Consider the following 20,190-nt stretch of genomic DNA (forward strand, 5'->3'; position numbering starts at 1 on the left):
TAGCTTAGCTTAGAGGCTACTCTAAGAAGGTACTGAGGTGATCTGAAAATGGAATTACTGAAGCATTACACATTTTTAAGCCCTTCGTAATAAATTACCAATAATTATCAATACTTGTATGTCTATAGAGTCATTTAACAATTATTTTCTATTTTTTGAAGATTTTATTTATTTGAGAGAGAGAATGAGAGAGAGAGAGAGCACATGAGAGGGGGGAGGGTCAGAGGGGGAAGCAGACTCCCTGCCGAGCAGGGAGCCCGATGCGGGACTCGATCCCGGGACTCCAGGATCATGACCTGAGCCAAAGGCAGTTGCTTAACCAACTGAGCTACCCAGGCGCCCAACAATTATTTTCTTAATAAAAAAATGTTCCAGCCCTTTATCTAAACATAGATATTAGACCAAGGTTGAGCCATTTGAAAATATTATGAGATTTGTAAAAATATGATGCTGGGTAGGAGCTACTTGATTTCAAACCTGTCATTACGTGGGGCTGGATGCCATTCCTGAACATTTTTTGTTCTTTGGGGGCAAAGCTTAAGAGAAACATTTAAGGAAACACCCACTTGCAAGAAAGAGCCAAGAAATGACTCCATTTCAGGGTCACTTTTTAATGTAAATTTGGGATTGACCAGGACCAAGATATGAACTAGAGCTTCTGATTCCGATTTTACACAGGAAACAAAATCTCATGATAAATGCTATGTCCATACCTGGATTATTTCCATGCTGTTGCTATTATGGGTATAAGAAGATTTTAGTTGGGGGGCTTAGGATGGAATTAGACCTTCAATTTTAGTCTTTTGCCAAATTCTTACTGCCTTTCTCCATTTTAATTGCAATAATTGCTTTTCCTAGAATTTAGTACTACACTTTTAGAAACTAGTACAGTAAAACCTCATTAATTTAGATAAAACTAATTAGGAGTTGGTGGTTTGGGGCTTGAAAAGCTCAAATTTTATGCTTGTTTTTAATAAGCAAAATAAATAGGATGAATAACGTTGTTATTGGAAGTGTTTGCCTGCTTGGGAAAAACTGCTTCTACATATTACAATAACAATTTATTAGACATGGTGTAATTTCAGCATAAGTAGAAGCTGGTACAGCTGAAATTGAAGCTTTGATGTGCTGGTTTCAAGCCATTATTCTTTATTTATTAAAGTGTGTTCTCCACTAAGCGACAGATGGTTAATGCAATTCTAGGACTCAGATTCCTTGGAAGTAATAAAATTCCTCTTCTACTCATCATTTATATACGTCTTTACCTTCAGTTAGTATAACTCTTTAATCTTATTAGCATAAATCCCTCCAAAAACCAAACTCTTCCTGTTTCTCATAGAAACATTGCTATTAAAATAATTGAAATTATTTTCTGATCACCAAGCTTTAATAGTTTTCTCTTTGCTACTTGTTTTTTTTTTCTTACATTACTAAGACACTAAATTATTGTGGATAACCTTACAAAGCTCAGTAACTCATCAAGATTATATAACGTCAGTTATGACCAATTATGTTTAGTGGCCTGGTTTGTACTTAAAATTTAACATTTTACTTTTCAGATCTGTGAAAGCAACAAACGATGCCTAAGCCATGCATCAGAAGAGAAATAATTAAGATTAGAGCAGAGATCAGTGAATTAGAAATCAGAAACACAGTAGATCAGATCAACGATACTAGAAGCTGGTTCTTTGAAAGAATTAATAAGATCAATAAACCACTGGCCAGACTTATCCAAAAGAAAAAAGAAAGGACCCAAATTAATAAAATTATGAATGAAAAGGGAGATATCACGACTAACACCAAGGAAATAGAAACAATTGATTAGAAATTATTATCAACAACTATATGCCAATAAATTGAGCAACCTGGATGAAATGGATGCCTTCCTGAAAACCTAGAAACTCCCAAGACTGAAACAGGAAGAAATTGACAACCTGAATAGGCCAATAACCAGTAATGAAATTGAAGCAGAATCAAAAACCTCCCAAAAAACAAGAGTCCAGGGCTTGATGGATTCCCTGGGGAATCCTACCAAACATTCAAAGAAGAAATAATACCTATTCTCCTGAAGCTGTTTCAAAAAATAGAAACAGAAGGAAAGCTTCCAGACTCATTCTATGAGGCTAGCATTACCTTAATCCCCAAACCAGGCAAAGACCCTATCAAAAAGGAGAATTTCAGACCGATATCCCTGATGAATATGTGACTGTGTTTATGATTTGCAGTGTTCCACTACTAATGTGATCACCATATTAGCTCCGCATGGATGGGGTATGAAGTTTGGAGGGTCTCTGCACACAGAATGGAGTTTGTGCCCTGCCCAAGAGGATGTGATAGACCAAGTGGGCAGCATTGGATCCAGCCCATGCTCTTTCAAAGGAAGAGGCACCTTTTTGCAATCCATCAGCCAAGAGGAATTTGCCTTTGCATAATGATTGTCCCGGAAGGTAGATAATTTTTCTATCAGGGTAGAAATTTCTTTCACAAATAAATAGCATCTTAAAATAGCAGTCCTGAGTTATACCCACATCCTTATTCTCAACGTATTTTTTTCAGATACGTGAAATAGCAAACACTGGACACTTTTCACTTGACCACATGTTTCATAAGCCAAAAGAGGGCATGTGAGGCCCACCAGTGACCTTTTAGAAATAGCTCTTGAGATCATATTTTGGAGAAGAGCCCTCTTATCTAAAGTTGCCTAACATTTAGGCTCAGAATTGCAACAGGTGTGAGCTTTGAGTCATCACATTTCAAGTGCTATTCCATGAGAAATTGTATTTTAAAGAATCAAAATCATTGTTTCTTTAGAGTCATTTCTTCTCTATGACTCTTGAAGGAAAAGAGTGAGGTATCCCACACATTACAGCCTAAGAACGGAAGAAAGATTCATTCTGGGCGACTGTAGGGACGCCAGAAAGCCTCAGAATCTGAAGGTAAAACTTGCCCCCTTGCTCATTCCCAGGAACAAACCTCTGAGGCAGAAGTCTTATTTATTTTTTCTGCTATTTCAATTCAGCCACTGGCCCAAGCCTTTCCCATGGCCGGAAGTGTCAAAGAGAATGGCTTCTTAGCTGAACGCAGAACCTCCAACCCCACCATTCTTCACACCCCAAGCTCTTATGTTCTAAAACTCAAATTTGATTATGCCAGAGTTTTACTTACAATCTTTCCATGGCCTCTTCATTGTCTGCAAGAAAACTAGTCACTGTCCCTCCTCCCTCCCTCCACTCCTTCCTTAATTTTATATGTTGCTGTGATAAGCTCCTTCTCAACCTGGCTCTCACCTGCTACTCCAGGCTTAGGTTTGACCCCTGCTCTGTGTTGTCCTGGGCAAAGAACTTAACATCTTGGGCAAAGAATTTAACATCTCAGTTTCTTCATCTATAAAGTGAGAATAATAGGTGTCTGACTGATAGAACTGCAGTGAAAAGTAATGAGTGAATATAAATGAAGTACTCAGTCCAAATCTGGCCTCTCACCAGTGTTCAGCTTATGCTGCTCTTTGGGGGTTTTCATTTTTGCTTTTCACTCCTTCACAGGGACCTGTTAGACAGTCTACAGTGTTCTTTGTAATTCCACAAAAGGGCTGGACTCTGGGCTTTGGAATGCCCTGATCCTATGTCAACTCCTCCCTTCTGTGCGGATGTAGCTCCTTCTTCCAAGCTCCTACAGACTTGTGAAAAACCACTACGGCCTTGCCAAAAGGCCACTAATTGCTTCTATGTCTTCCTCAGCCCTGATCTGAGAGCTTCTGGAGCAATGCTGTCCCATAGATCTATACTGCTGGCTACATGTGTAATTTAAAATTTTCTAGCGGCCAAATTAAAAAAATTAAAAGAAAGAGGAGAAATTAATTTTAATAATATACTTTAACAGAAATATTTAAACTATTACCATTGCAACACATAACTACCATAAAATGCATGAATGAGGTATTTCACATTCTTGCAATACAGTCTTCGATATCTGGTATATATTTTATAGACGACAGCACGTCAAGTGCTCAAAAGCCACATCTGACTGGTGCTGCTGTATGTCACTGCACAGTCCCAGAGGGTGGGCACTGTGGCCTGATCCTCTGTGCACCCACAGAGTCTGTCTCAGTGACGGACACATTCAGAAATGCTTATTTAATGAATACAATGGTGAACCTGATTCCAACTCCATCAGGTGTGTGGGTATATGAGTTTTCTAGGGCTGCTATAACAAACTGGGTAGGTTAAACAACTGTGACCTCACAGCTTGGAAGCTAGGAGGCCAGGATCAAGGTGTTGGCAGGGTTGGTTCCTCCTGAGGCTATGAGCCGAGATCTGTTCTGTGCCCTCTGGTGGTTTCCTGACCATCTTTGGCATTCCTTGGCTTCTGCGCCACCACCTCACTCTGTCTTTATGTTCACATGACCTTCTCCTGTGTGTGTGTGTTTGTGTGTGTGTGTGTCTGTCTGTCTCAAAATTTCCCCCTTTTATGAGGACATCTGTCATATTGCTTTAGGATTTCATTTTGACTAATTTTACCCGCAGTCACTCAATTTCCAAATAAGGTCACATTCTGAGATCCGGAGAGTAAGGCTTCAACATACGAATTTGGGTAGAGGACACAGTTCAACCCAAAACCATAAGGCACCAGAAAGCAGGTGGTAACACTGAGTCGGGCTTCAGAGCTCATGGTTTGGAGGCTTCACTGCTGATGGTTCAACTCCAAATTCAGCCCTTTTTCTGCTCTTGCCCCTGTGGGGAAGCCCTCCTTGTCTGGGTTTGGTTTCTCTTGGCCAGCCAGGATTGTGGTTGGGTTATCAAGGACATAGCAGGCAGTCCTTTGAAGTATATTTTCATTTAAATTTTTTGAATTTCCCTGTGAAATAAAGTTAGCATGGTTCTCAAATACATAAGCATTTCAAGGAGATTCAAATTCCCTGAACTCAGCCCTTTCCCATCCCCCGTTATTATGTCCTGTCTGGTAATCACTGGCTTCGGTTTTGTGCCGAGGGAAATGAGGTTGTGAGGGAAAGGCAGCTTGAGAACTAAAAAAATAAATAAATAAATAAGGAAGTCTGAAGCAGGCAGGATGGCTCTTCCTGTATGTGACAACATTAGGCAACTCTTAGGCCAAGTTTTCCAGGCTGGGACAACCTTGTTCTAAGCCAATGCCCACAATTCCCCCATGGAGCCCTTTGTGCCTTTCATTGGGAATTGGTGTCTTCCAGGCATCTCAATATGATCCAACCCAAATCCCCACATCACAAAAAGAAGAAGCCTTTGAAGGCCAGGATTTCGAATTTGCCAGTAACACAAGGATTGTGGTGCTTTTCCTCATCTGCAGTTCCAGGTCCTGTGGTTGTGTCTCGTGTTGTCTTGTAAGCATGTGCTCTGCACCACACTGAAGAATCAGATCCGTCTGCCTCACTGTGGAAGAACAGCATTCCCCAGCATTTAAAAAGCAGCTTCAGTGTTGCTCTGTTAAGATAAGCCCATACCAGAACTTGACTGGCCAGCAGATCAAAGAGAATTTATTACTAAAAATTATTTTCCAGACTGATTATTCAGTTCTTTCTTTTAAAGGTCAGACGTTTTTCTATTATGATTAAAGTTGCCTTTTTATAAATTGTCTTTTTCTCCGCAGTGGACTACCATCAGAGAACTCAGGACACGTTTTCTTTCTCCTTTTCTCTGAAAAACTAATGAACTTTGCAATTCTTTTCAACTTTATTGTTTGGTATTGTAAAAGTTTCTCTTTGTTTTTAGGCAAATTCAAATGACACTATAATATAGTCTTTATTGGTAGCTGTTGGAGAAGATACTTAAGCATTAGGATATGGGATTTGAAGTAATAGGTTCTAGCCTTTCCTTCAGAGTATCCTAGAAAAGGAACTCAGGAAAGCATGTTTGTGGGCTCTTCCTGACTTTATTTCTGGAGAGATGGTTAGGTGCAAGATTAACAAGTTATTTCATTCATGCTCAACACTATCCATTGGCTATTGCATGGACTCCACCAAAGACATGGGCTAAGGATGGTAAAGAGAGAAGAAAGCTCTGAAGGAACCAAAATAATAGGAACTAATACTTTTGAGCATATATGAGGTACAAGACACTTTAAATACATCAACTTATTTCGGATTTAATCTTCACAGAACCCTATGTAGTCAGAATTATTATCACCTCATTATGGATGAAGAGTTGGTTTTGGAAAAGCTTAAAGAAGTTGGCTGAATCCCATAATCACGTAAGAAGCAAAGCTAGGATTTGACCTCAGGACCGGCTAATCCCAAAGCCTACGATTTACCTACATGCTCCAAGGACATTCCCGAGTCACTCCGTCTCTGCAACAGCCCAACCAACTGACTTTTGGGACTCCCAAGTTGGGTCCCCGAATTTTCCAATGGATCAGATTACCTCATTCTCAGGTCCAGCTCAGTCTTGAGAACCTAGTGCCTCTGTCTGGGAGCTATGGATCGGCCAGCCTTTAGTGACTTTTCAGAGCCTTGCTTTCAATGTTTATGCTCTCAGTGAGCCCTGGGGATGGTTCTTCTCCAGAGGGGCTCATTTTCATGAAACTAAAATGCTTAACTTCCCCTGGATGATTTCGGTGGCTCTTTTTGATCCCTGCTCTGGTATCTAAATGTATTTCCCTGGTCCAGCGGAAAATAAATTTCAGTCCTCCTTTCCTTCCATGCACATCAGGAAGCCGAATCTTGAGCCTGAATCATGTGAGATTTAAATGAGATAAAAATAGAATTGAACATTTATTGTTTACCATGTATCTGGATTTAAGATTTTTACTGTCATTTTCTAATTGTATGTTTCACAAAATGCAGAGGGAACTATTATTCTGCCTATTTTACAGTTGAAGGAAGTTAAGTTTAGAGAAGTATTTGCTAAATGTCACCATCCTGGAGAGGCAGTCTGACTCCTGAGTCTGCATGTCTTATCCAGCCTTTCAGGTGGGTAGAGGCTCTTGACCCAGTGCCTGGCACAGGGCCTGCTCACTCCAGATAAGCCACAGAGATGGTCCTGCAGCCTGGCTGTCTCTTAAACCACTCCTATCAGGCCAGCACCTGTCTTCTCGGTAAAATAAATATACCTTGGAGCCCGCTTCAAAGCTTTTATTCTTCGGGGACAGAAGATTGAGAAGAAAGATCTACCAGTGTCTTAGGCATCATTTGCTTATTTTAATACCACATTTGAATTTTTTTCAGATGAAAATATTGAGACTTAGATTAAATGGTTTCTCCCACTTTCCACAAAGCTAGACTGAGACTCAAGATGCTCTTCTTATTCCTAGTATGAAGGGTATCTTCTATAACATGGCAGAGATGATCTCTTAAGTTATTGACCTTATATGTATCTAATGTACACCATCATTTTTATTCTTCCTTAAAATGTTTCATTTCTCATCTGGGAAGTTCGATAGTAGAAATGCAGAATCCATTGTGAACCAAGGACTCTAGTGTCTAGTGTGACTATCCAAATAAGTAGAATATACAAAAAGAAAAAAAAAAGTACTGAAATTGTACTGAGCACAGTTGGATCTTAACACTTGGGTCTTTGTTTCCCAGAATCTTTTATGATTATAAATGTGTAATTTCATGCACTCCCATTTAATCAAACATACTATTTACTCCAATGAACCTTGAATGGTATAACACTAATTTTCATGACTTTACTAAAAATGGAGGCCATTGTATCATAATTATTGTTCAGTTTTTAACACCCTATAATTTTCACGAACTATTATGTCTATCTGCTATCAGCATTTTTGTACCAATAAGCCTGAGAACACACTGCTGTTCTTTAGTATTATCTCTTCATTACTTTATCTTTGATTTCCCAATTTCAAAAGGGGATCTTGATATTCACAACCAGATTGTTATTTCCAGGGGAGATATTACAGCTTGGGCTTTATTTAGTGGCATTCCCCCTATAACTTTAGTTCATAATCTAAGAAGACATGTTTATAATAGAGAAGAAAGGAAGTAGTCATCTCGATATATCATCGTGTCAAGAGCAACTTTCTCATGTTGATGTAATTAGGGAGTGATTTTTCCTTCCAAGATTTTCTTCATGTTTGCTAATGAACATGTAATGTCTTCCATATATATTTATATATGAGTATATATGTATATATGACTCACTTAAGAATTACTTCTGTAGCTCTTTAATTCTTTAATTTTTGGAAAGAGAAAAATAAACACAATGTTTGTTTCCCTGGTGAAAATTCTTCCCAGAAGACACAATATGGTCTGAGATATTCATGAACAGCAGGTAATACACAAAGTCATTTCTACTGGAAAATATGCCATCTGGAAGAAAAAATAATCTGTGGAAATGCATGTTAGTTTGAGTGTGTAATTCTAGGTTAATGATGATGGTAACTGCATTATCAAAGTAGTTTTGTAGTATGAAATGCAAGAGCATTTGGAAAGAACCATCATGGATAGCCTTTGGTGAAAGTTTCTGGCAACTGCTTCATGCATTTCAAAGTAAGAGATTGAACCAAGACCCACTGTAGCTATTTCCATGTGCTGGATAAAGTGCAGGAAGAGGGGCAGAGGGAGGCTTGAGCATCAAGATAACTGAGAAAACGGTTTCTTAGAGTTATCTTTAAATAAACCCACGATGAGCTGACTCAGAGTCCGGTTGTGCTCTATACCTCAGTGTGCTGGTCACCTTCTAGTTCCTCATATACTCACACCAGTGGCCTTTGCATATGCTGTTCCCTCTGCCTAGAGCAGTGCCAACTCCCCATCCTCAGTCCTCCAGTCCTAAACCCATCCCCTGTGACGCAGATAGTACTTCTTTCCCTTTCAGGGAGTGACTGGAAGTCCTGCACTGCGCGCTACTCGCATAGCACTGTGTGTATTTTCTTCCAAGTGCTTACCCTGCCTGTTCTTGTTCTTTCCTTGGCGTGACTCTGTGAGTAATGGCTGTCTATTCCCCCCAAATCATAAGTTCCCTAAGTGTTTACCACAATGCCTGCCACTTAAATGGGACCCATAAATAATTTCTGAATGAATCAATGACTTGGCCTCCGAGTAGTGAGGACTGTGGCCTTGGACCACCTTCTTGAGGTTCACCACTCATTTCACTAGGCAGCAGTGGTTTGGCTGGGGGGCAACATCCTTGCTGGCTGCTTTTGAGCCTGGTCAGCGATTGGGGAGCAGTGGTTTCATCTGTTGAAACTATCTGGGTTGTGTGGGGATCAAAGTCTGGTGGATTAGAAGAGCTGATTCCTTAATCAACAGAGTCAGAATGACTTCAAAGGGATTTCTTCATGGGAAGGACTGGGCAGGAGTACAGAGGAGGGTCAAAGCCCTAGATGTAGGAAACGTTAAATCTTCTGTTCTGACTTTTGAAGCTCTGTTTCTACCACATTGCAAATGTTTCCAGTTTAGTTACAGGCATGAGCCCAAAGAGATTTGTAATGACTAGAATCACAAGTTGCTAGAAATGTAAGAAGCCTTGGAAGACGATTTGACACTATTTTTCCCCCCAGATGGAGACTTAGAGAAGTCCAGGGACTTGCCCATGACCCCCCGGGGCGAGTGACAGGGTTAGGTCTGGGAATCCAGTGTTCTTTCCATAAGCTAGACTCCTGTTTCTTATAATGGTAAGTCTGCTGCTTCAATGCCTCTGGACCCTCACTGATGTGTCCTGTCACCTAGAAGAAGGGTGATCAGGGCAAGCCGTTTAATCCTGTGGGATCTCAGGCTTTGATTTTCCACATGTAAAACAATGGGCCATGCTCCAGAATGTCTAAAGTACCATGAATTGCAGAACATTTTTTATCCTACACCAACCCTCTGCTCTTCCCAAACTGTGGGACTCCTTGGACATCATTTCTAAACCTAAGCCATATACTTCACTGTGCGGCATGGAAGCTCAACATTAATACTAAGTTGCATTTGTATAGCACTAACAATATGCTAGATACAGTTCTGTGTCTGTATAGTAACTAATTTACTCTTCACTGTGACCTTAGGGGGAACACTATTACTTATTTACTTCTGTTTAAAGATGAGGAGAGTGACACCCAGGGAAGTTACATGTCAGATCCAAAGTATCACAGATCCTAAGTGGCAGGGCTAGGATTGGAACCCAGGTAGTCTGGCTCCAGGGTTCGTGCTGACTTGGTGTAGAGACAACTGTCTATACAAAGTGAAATTCATTTTTTGTATTTATTTATATATTACTCTTTTTCCAAAAAGTTTTAAAGTGTCTTACAGTGTTTATATCACATATAAAATATGTGAATAAATAAGGGAAAGGAGAACTGATGGGTAAGTCAATATGAAAAAAATCTTTTGAACACTTTACTAAATGTGGGCTTAATATTTGGATCGAGTGTGCTAGTGGTAAATGTAAAAAAAAAAAAAAAAAAGGAATCACTTGGAAACCTCCATCCATCTGAGATAGGATTTAGAGAAACTATTTTTAAGAACCTCCATTGAGTTGTAGGAGTTTCTCTTGTATTTTGGAGACTAACCCCTTTTTAGATATATGGTTTACACATTTTTTTCCCATCCTGTAGGTTGCCTTTTCACACTGCTGATTGCTCGTTTGCTGTACGCGCACTTGTTTATTTTTGTTTTTGTTGCCTGTGCTTTGAGTTTCGTATCCATGAAATCATTGCCAAGACCAATATTATGAAGCTTTTCCTCTATGTTTTCTTCTAGGAGTTTTACATTTTTGGTTCTCCATTTAAGTCTTTAATCTGCTTGGAGTTGTTTGTTGTGTAGGGTGTAGGAGAAGGGTTTAATTTCATCCTTTTGTATGTTGATACAGAGTTTAACCAACACCATTCGTTGAAGAGACTACCCTTTCCTCATTTTGTATTCTGGGCACATTTGTTGAAGACTATTTCCTCTCCTGACCCACTCTCCAGCCACTGAAGTATTGTATCCTTCTGGCTCCTTTGCCCTCTGGCACCATCTGGTTTCAGCTAATGGGCAACACTGGCCAGAGATTAGAGGGCTGGGGTGGGGGGGTGCGGTGTCAGTGTTAATACCTCCCAATTTTTCTGTGCTGGGTCAGCCTGAGCCAAAATAATAAGAAAAAAATTTCCCATGCTCTTTGCTTTTAGTACTATTATTTTTTATACATAAACCTTCCTTGTATTACATGTCATTTTAGGGGTAGTTTACAAGGTTGGAATCTATTTTAATTTTTTTCTGTATGACTACTGTTTGACCAGCCACTCTAAATCCAGTTCTTTCCTACTGACTTAAAATGTTATCAGGTGGGGGCACCTGGGTGGTATAGTTGGTTAAGCATCTGCCTTCGACTCAGGTCATGATCCTGGGGACCCTGGGATCGGGTCCTGGGATAGAACCCTGAGTAGGGCTCCCTGCTCAGTGGGTAGTCTGCTTCTCTTTCTCACTCTGCCCCTCCTCCAGCTTTTGCTCTCTCTCTCTCTCAAATAAATAAATAAAATCTTTCAAAAAAAAAGTAAATAAAATGCTATCAGTTATACAGTATATCAGCTTGTTTGATTTCTTTCGTTTTTGTATTTTTGTATATTTTTTGTGATGAGGTTTTTTGCAATGAGGGTTTTTTTTGTCGGCTGCCTTATTAACTGTAATATTATCTAGTATGCTTAATACTCTATTCTGTTACACATAATTTATTTATTCCTTATTTTGAATAATAATGAAATCTGTCAATATTTAGTTCTTCCTCCTCTCTCCCCTCCTCTTGACCACCAATTTTAATTGAATATTATTTTTCCCTGTGTTTGCCTTCCTATCTTTAAATCTATACTTTTATTTCTATTACTTGACTTATTGGTTTTAAATACTCTTTTGTGACCACAAGCTGTAAAACAATTGGAAAGCAGTGTCTTCATATAATCTTCACCCCCTTCTCTCCAACTTCCTTTCTTGGCTTTTTTGTAATTATTTCAATTCTGTATTGTTGAGGCTTGTTATCCATAAAGATTGTTCTAGACCCATAAATTGTCTTTGGCAAAGTCCTCTTGTTCAGTCTATGTTAAGCTCACCTTGAATCCTTTTCCCTTCAAATCCTTTTTTGCCTTTTATTTTTTCAATCAAGGGAAAAGTTAAAGAACTAATGCGAATTTTACTCTCTGAGTTCTTACATGTGCAGAATTTGTGTTACCTTAACTTTTGAAGGGCAGAATGTCTTGTTATAAAACTTGTGTTTAATGCTTTCTTGCCTTGAGTGTTTTGCAGAGTACTCAACTGCCTTCTTGTACTGATTATCTTCTAGACAGGATGTGGAATAAGATGCAACAAGGCTAACCAGACTTCCTCTCTTATGGCGATTTTATATTTTCTTGGCTGCCTAAATGTTTATTTATTGCAAAGATAAGTAATTTGTCCTCAATACCCTTAGATTCAATGTTGGCTTTCTATTTCAGTGTTTACTTGGGCAGAGTGTATGCCTTCAATCTGTAGAGATGTATTTGATTTGAGGAAAATTTTCTTTAAATATATCTTAAAATTGTTTTTCTCTTTTATCATGATTTTCCTTGGGGGTATCATTTAAACTTTTTAAACTTTGTATCCATTTTAATTTTATTTGTTTGTTTTTTCTCAGTTCTCCATTCTCCATGTTTTATTTTACTTTCCTTAATGTTGCTCTAGAAAGGACTTCTTTCTAGGATTAGTCTTGTTCTTTTGCCTCTTTTTCTTGAGGTTTGAATCATCATTTTTTGGTCTTCATATATTTTTCCTAAACTTTTTAATCTCGGCTTTGAGATCTTGTTTTATAGAGGCCATTGCTTAAGTTGTTTTTTGTTTTTTTTTTTAAGTTTATGACAATGTGTTTACTTATAGTTTTGATCTGCTGCTTGGCAACATAATTCTGGTGAATCTACATTCATCTGCCATTTTTTTCTGTTCCGTTTTGTTTTAGTGAGCTCAAGCTGCCATAACAAAATTTGATAGACTGGGAAGGCTTAAACAACAGAAATTGATTTTCTCATAGTTCTGGAGGCTGGAAGTCTAAGGTCAGGGTGCTGGGATAGTGAGGTTCTGATGAGAGCTATCTTCATGGTTTCTAGATAACCATATTCTCACTGTGTCCTCACATTGGAGAGAATGAGAGAGAGAGAGAGAGAGAGAGAGAGAGAGAGAGAGAGAGAGTGCTCTGGTATCTCTTCTTTTTTTTTTTTAAAGATTTTATTTATTTATTCATGAGATTTTATTTATTTATTCATGAGAGACAGAGAGAGAGACTAGCAGAGGAAGAAGCAGGCTCCCAAGGAGCAGGGAGCCTGATGGGGGACTCGAACCCAGGACCCTGGGATCATGACCTGAGCCGAAGGCAGACGCTTAACCATCTGAGCCACCCAGGCGCCCTCTGGTATCTCTTCTTATAAGAGTACTAATCCCACCATGAGGGCTCCACCATCATGACCTCATCTAAACCTAATTACGTCCCAAAGGTCCCATCTTCAGATACCATCACACTGGGGACAAGGCCTCAACATACGAATTTAGGGTTGGGGGCACACATTCAGTCCATAACACTTTCTTTTCTTCTGTAATATCTTCATAAATATACTGTGTCTGTTCATTTTTTAACTTTATGGAGAGTCTAATGTGTCTCAGTGTTTCTCATAGTGTGGTTTGTAAAATCTCGGTCATCTCTGAAAACGTTTTTAGGGGGTCTGCAAGGTCAAAACTATTTTGATCACAACACTAAAGTCTTATTTGCTTTTTTATTATTTTGACATTTTTACCAACTGTGCAAAAGCAGTGGTGGCTGAAACTACTCATGCCTGAGCCTAAATCAAGGCAGTAACACTGAAATGTACTGGCGATCATTATAGTTTTCACAGCCATAAAATCACAGTTTAAGAAAATTTCCAGTGTCAGTTTTCTGTAAGAAAGTTGTTAATAAAGCAGAAATCATTGTTAATTTTATGAAACCTTGTCTCTTGAGTACATGTCTTTATAATATTCTGCACAATGAAATGGGAATTACACATAGAGCACTTCCACTAAATACAAAAGTATGATGAGCTCCTTGTTCCTGGAACACCATCTTCATATGAAAGAATAAATGACAGAAAACCCAAGCTTATTCAGAATTGAGTGTTTGGCAGATATTTTCTCAAAAATGAATCAAGTGAGTCTGTCACATCAAGGAAGATGAGTGGCAACATTTATTGCCAATGAAAAATATCAAACTTTTGAGCAAAAATTAGAATTTTGGAAAAACTTCATTTGCCATTCTGAGCTTGACAACTTTCCAACACTTATGACTTTTCTGATGAGTTCAGTAGTGATGTTAACAGTATGATTTCTCAATATTGCACAATAAAATGTGTCAACATTTAAAAGATCTGCATTACTTAGTGAATCAAATGACTAATGTATGTGATGTTACAAAATTATGCACGGGTAAAAGACTCCTTCAAAGTGTGAGTTAGATCAATGGCTTTTAATGTAATAGAGTAAGAAAAGTTCATTGTTATGGTTTCATATTCCACACTGTAAGTGTCCTTTAAGAAACTACAACATTTCAAAATTTTTAATATCAAAGAAGAATATCCACAATTATTTGAAAAGGTTTATAATAAAATTCTGCTCCTTTTCCAACTACATATTGTGTAAGGTCAGATTGTCTTCCTATATATCAACTAAAACAACATATCTCAACAGATAAAATGCAAAAGCAGATATTAGAATACAGGTTTTTTCTTATTAAGTCAGACATTAAAAGATTTTAAAAATGTAAAACAGTGACACTCTTGTCACTAATTATTATCCTTATTTTTTGGTTTGGAAAATATATTTCATTAAAAACTTCTCATTCATGTTAAAATTTAATGGGTTTATTATTGTTAATTTTAAATGAATTCTAATGTTAGAAAATCTCTTGGTTTTTATTTCTAAAATGGTAAATATTAACAGATAATAGCCCACAAAAACAAAGCTTTTGGGGATCCTCAATAAATTTCAAAATGTGATGAGGTCCTGAGACCAAAAATTTGGAGATCTGCTGGTATAGTGGTTAAGAGCATGGAATCTGGGACCAGATGGTCTGGGTCTAAATTCTGACTACCACTGTGTAGTTCCATGACCTTGGGCAATTTATTAACTCCACTAGAATATTTAACCTCCCTGTGCTTCAATTTTCTCATCTGTCAAATGGGGATAATAGGAGAAGTTAACTTACAGGTTTGTTGTGAGGATTAAACATATGTATATTTATGTTGTCTGGCACATAATATGAGTTATATGTGTTACTATGAGATTCATAATACTAAAGATATCATCATTACTCAGATTTGATTGACACTGTTATCTTTTTTGGGGGGGAGTTTACAGAGGTAGAATTATGTAATTCATCACTTAGATATAACACACAGCGCTCATCACAACAAGTCTACTCTTTAGTACCCATCATCCATTTACCCAATCCCCCCACCCACCTCCTCTCTAGCAACCCTCAGTTTGTTCTCTTCTTCATACAGTCTCTTTATGGTTTGCCCCCTCTCTTTCTTTATCTTATTTTTCCTTCCCTTCCCCTATATTCATCTGTTTTGTTTCTTAAATTACACATATGAGTGAAATCATATATTTGTCTTCCTCTGACTAGCTTATTTCGCTTGGCATAATACACTCCAGTTCCATCCATGTTGTTGCAAATGGCAAATTTCATTCTTTTTGATGGCTGAGTAATATTCCATATATAAGTACCACTTCTGTATCCATTCATCACTCAATGGACATTTGGGTTCTTTCCATAATTTGGCTATTGTTGATAATGCTGCTATGACCATTGGGGTGCATATGCCCCTTTGAATCATTACTTTGGTATCCTTTGGATAAATACCCAGTAGTGCAATTGCTGGGTTCTAGAGTAGTTTTATTTTTAACTTTTTAAGGAACCTCCATACTATTTCCCAGAGTGGCTGCACCAGTTTGCATCCCCACCAACGGTGTAAGAGTGTTCCCCTTTCTCCACATCCTTGCCGATATCTGTTGTTTCCTGAGTTGTTAATTTTAGCCTTCTGACAGGTGTGAGATGGCATCTCATTGTAGTTTTGATGTGTATTTTCCTGATGGTGAGTGATGTTGAGCACTTTTTCATGTGTCTGTTGGCATTTGTATGTCTTCTTTGGAGAAATGTCTGTTCCTGTCTTCTGCCCACTTCTTAACTGGATTTTTTGTTTTTGGGGTGTTGATTTTGATAAGTTCTTTATAGATTCTGGATACTAGACCTTTATTCAATGTCATTTGCAAATATCTTTTCCCATTCCAAAGGTTGCCTTTTAGTTTTGTTGACTGTTTCCTTCACTGTGCAGAAGCTTTTTATTTTGATGAGGTCCTAATAGTTCATTTTTGCCTTTGTTTCCCTTGCTTCTTGAGACATCTAGTAAGAAGCTGCTGTGGCCAAGGTCAAAGTGGTTGCTGCCTGTGTTCTTCTCTAGGATTTTGATGGTTTCCTATCCTACATTTATGTCTTTCATCCCTTTTGAGTTTATTTTTGTGTATGATATAAGAAAGTTGTCTAGTTTCATTCTTCTGCATGTCGCTGTCCAATTTTCCCAACACCATATGTTGAAGAGACTGTCTTTTTTCCCTTGGATATTCTTTCCTGCTTTGTCGAAGATTAGTTGACCATATAGTTGTGGGTCAATTTCTGGGTTCTCTACTCTGTTCCATTGATTTATGTGTCTGTTTTTGTGCCAGTCCCATACTGTCTTGATGATTACAGTTTTGTAATACAGCTTGAAGTCTGGGATTGTGATGCTTCCAACTTTGCTTTTCTTTTTCAACATTCCTTTGCCTATTCAGGTGTTTTCTGATTCCATACAAATTTTAGGATTGTTTGTTCTAGCACTGTGAAAAATGCTGGTGTTATTTTGATTGGGGTTGCATTGAATTTGTAGAGTGCTTTGGATAGTATAGAAATTTTAACAATATTTGTACTTTTAATCCATGTGCATGGAATGTTTTTACATTTCTTTCTGTCTTCTTCAATTTCTTTCATAAGTGTTCTATAGGTTACAGCATACAGATCTTTTAACTCTTTGGTTAGATTTATTCCCAGGTATGGTTTTAGGTGCAATTGTAAATGAGATTACTTGATTTCTCTTTCTGTTGCTTCATTATTGGTGTATAGAAATGCAACAGATTTCTTTACATTGATTTTATATTCTGCAACTTTGCTGAATTCATGAATCAGTTCTAACAATTTTTGGGTGGAGTCTTTTGGGTTTCCTACATAGAGTATCATGTCGTTTGTGAAGAGTAAAAGTTTGACTTCTTCCTTGACAATTTGAATGCCTTTTATTTCTTTTTGTTGTCTGATTGCTGAGGCTAGGACTAACTTCCTGTACTATGTTGAAGAACACTGGTGAGAACGGACATTTCTGTCATTTTCTTGACCTTAGGGGAAAAGCTCTGTTTTTCCCGGTTGAGAATGATATTCACTGTGGGTCTTTTGAATATGGCCTTTATGATGTTCAGATATGTTCTTTCTATCCCTACTTTCTTGAGAGTTTTTATCAAGAAAGAATGCAGTATTTTGTCAAATGCTTTTTCTCTATTAAGAGGATCATATGGTTTGTATCCTTTCTTTTATTAATGTGATGTATCACATTGATTGTTATACAGATATTGAACCACCCCTGAAGCCCACGAATAAATCCCACTTGATCATAGTGAATAATCCTTTTAATGCACTGTTGGACTCGATTAGTTAGTATCTTGTTGAGAATTTTTGCATCCATGTTCATTAGGGATATTGGTCTGTAATTCTCCTTTTTGGAGGGGTCTTTGCCTGGTTTTTGAATCAAGGTAATGCTGATTGGAAGAGTTTGGAAGTAGAATGAGTTCGGAAGTTTTCCTTCCATTTCTATTTTTTGAACGGCTTTAGAATAGGTATTAATTCTTCTCTAAGTGTTTGGCAGAATTCTCCTGGGAAGCCATCTGGCCCTGGACTCCTGTTTGTTGGGAGATTATTGATTACTGGTTCAATTTCTTTGCCGGTTATGGGTCTGTTCATATTTTCTATTTCTTCCTGTTTTAGTTTTTGTAGTTTATCTGTTTCTGGGAATTTATCCATTTCTTCCAGATTGCCCGATCTGTTGGCATATAATTGCTCATAATAGTTTCTTATAATTGTTTATATTTCTGTAGTGTTGGTTGTGATCTCTCCTCTTTCATTCATGATTTTATTTATTTGGGTCCTTTCTCTTTTCTTTTTGATAAGTCTGGCTAGGAGTTTGTCAATTTTTTAAATTCTTTCAAAGAACTAGCTCCTAGTTTTGTTGATCTGTTTTACTGCTTTTTGATTTCTATATCATTGATTTCTGCTCTGATCTTAATTATTTACCTTCTTCTGCTGGTTTTAGGCTTTATTTGTTGTTCTTGTCCTAGCTCCTTCAGGTGTAAGGCCTGTATTGCTATGTACTTCCCTCTTATGACCACCTTTGCTGTGTCCCAAAGGTTTTGGAATGTCATGTTTTCATTTTCCCTTACTTCCATGTATTTTTTAATTTCTTATTTAATTTCTGGTTAACCCATTCATTCTTTAGTAGGATGTTAACCTCCATGTATTTCCAGTCTTTCCAAGTTTTTTCTTGTTGTTGACCTTAAGTTTTATAGTGTTGGGATCTGAAAATATGCATGGTATGATCACAGTCTTTTTGTATTGGTTGAGGCCTGATTTGTGAACCAGTATGTAATCTATTCTGGAGTATGTTCCATGCACACTCGAAAAGAATACGTACTCTGCTGCTTTAGTAAGAAATGCTTTGAATATATCTGTTAAGTACATCTGGTCCAGTGTGTCATTCAAAGCCATTGTTTCCTTGTTGATCTTCTGCTTAGATGATCTGTCCATTGCTGTGAGTGAGGTGTTAAAATTCCCTACTACTATTGTATTATTATTATCAATGAGTTCCTTTAAATTTTTTATTAATTGATTTATATATCTGGCTGCTTCCAAGTTGGGGGGCATAAATATTTACAATTGTTAGGTCTTCTTGTTGTATAGAACCCTTTATTATGATAGAGAGCCCTTCTTCAATGCTTATTACAGTCTTTGGCTTAAAATCTAATTTGTCTGATACAAGTATGGCTACTCCAGCTTTCTTTTGATGTCCATTAACGTGATAGATGGTTATCCATCCCCTCACTTTCAATATGGATGTGTCTTTAGGTCTAAAATGAGTCTCTTGAAGCAGCCTATTGATGGGTCTTGTTTTTTTTAACCACTCTGATCCCCTATGTCTTTTGATTGGAACATTTATTCTATTTACATTCAGAGTAGTTATTAAAAGACATGAATTTAGTGTCATTGTATTACCTGTAAACGTGCGGTTCTTATAGGTTGTCTCTGTTCCTTTCTAGTCTTTTTTGCTTTTGGTCTCTCTTTCCCACTCAAATAGTCCCCTTTAATATTTCTTGCAGAGCTGGTTTAGTGCTCATGAACTCCTTTAGTTTTTGCTTGTCTTGGAAATTCTTTATCTCTTCTATTCTGAATGACAACCTTGCTGGATATAGTATTCTTGGCTGCATATTTTCCCCATTCAGCATACTGCATATATCATGCCACTCTCTTCTGGACTACCATGTTTCTGTGGACAGATCTGCTGCTAACCTTATGTGTCAACCCTTGTAGGCTAAGGACTTTTGATCCTAGCTGCTCTCAGAATTCTCTCTTTATCTTTGTATTTTGCAAATTTCTCTATAATATGTCGTGGTGTTGACCTGTTTTTGCTGATTTTGAGGGGGGTTCTCTGTTCCTCTTGGACTTGAATGCCTGTTTCCTTCCCCAGATTAGGGAAGTTCTCAGCTATGATTTGTTCAAATAGATCTTCTGCCCCTTTTTTTCCCACTCTTTTTCTTCTGGGACTCCTATGATATGGATATTAGTGCACTTTTTGGAATCACTGAGTTCCCTAAGTCTATTCATGATCTAATAGTTTTCTTTCCCTCTTCTTTTCAGCTTCATTATTTTCCATAATTTTCTCTTCTGTATCATCTGTTCATTCCTCTGCTTCTTCTATTAAGAAGGGGTCAGACACTGTCTCTTTCCTCCACTTGCTGTATGAGCTAGAGGCCTTGGGATTATTTGCCTTCCCAGTTGATTCTTCATTCTTATCTACTCTCCCTGTTTCTCAAGACTTTATGCCATGAGGATTCAAGGAAGCTCCCAGCACCACCCTGTGCCTCAAGCTTTGCTGAGTTTTGGATTTGCCACTTGCTTT

This window comes from Callorhinus ursinus, unplaced genomic scaffold (genome assembly GCF_003265705.2).
Source record: "Callorhinus ursinus isolate GAN/ISIS: 27379988/994484 unplaced genomic scaffold, GSC_fseal_2.0 scaffold2, whole genome shotgun sequence".
Taxonomy (NCBI): Eukaryota; Metazoa; Chordata; class Mammalia; order Carnivora; family Otariidae; genus Callorhinus; species Callorhinus ursinus.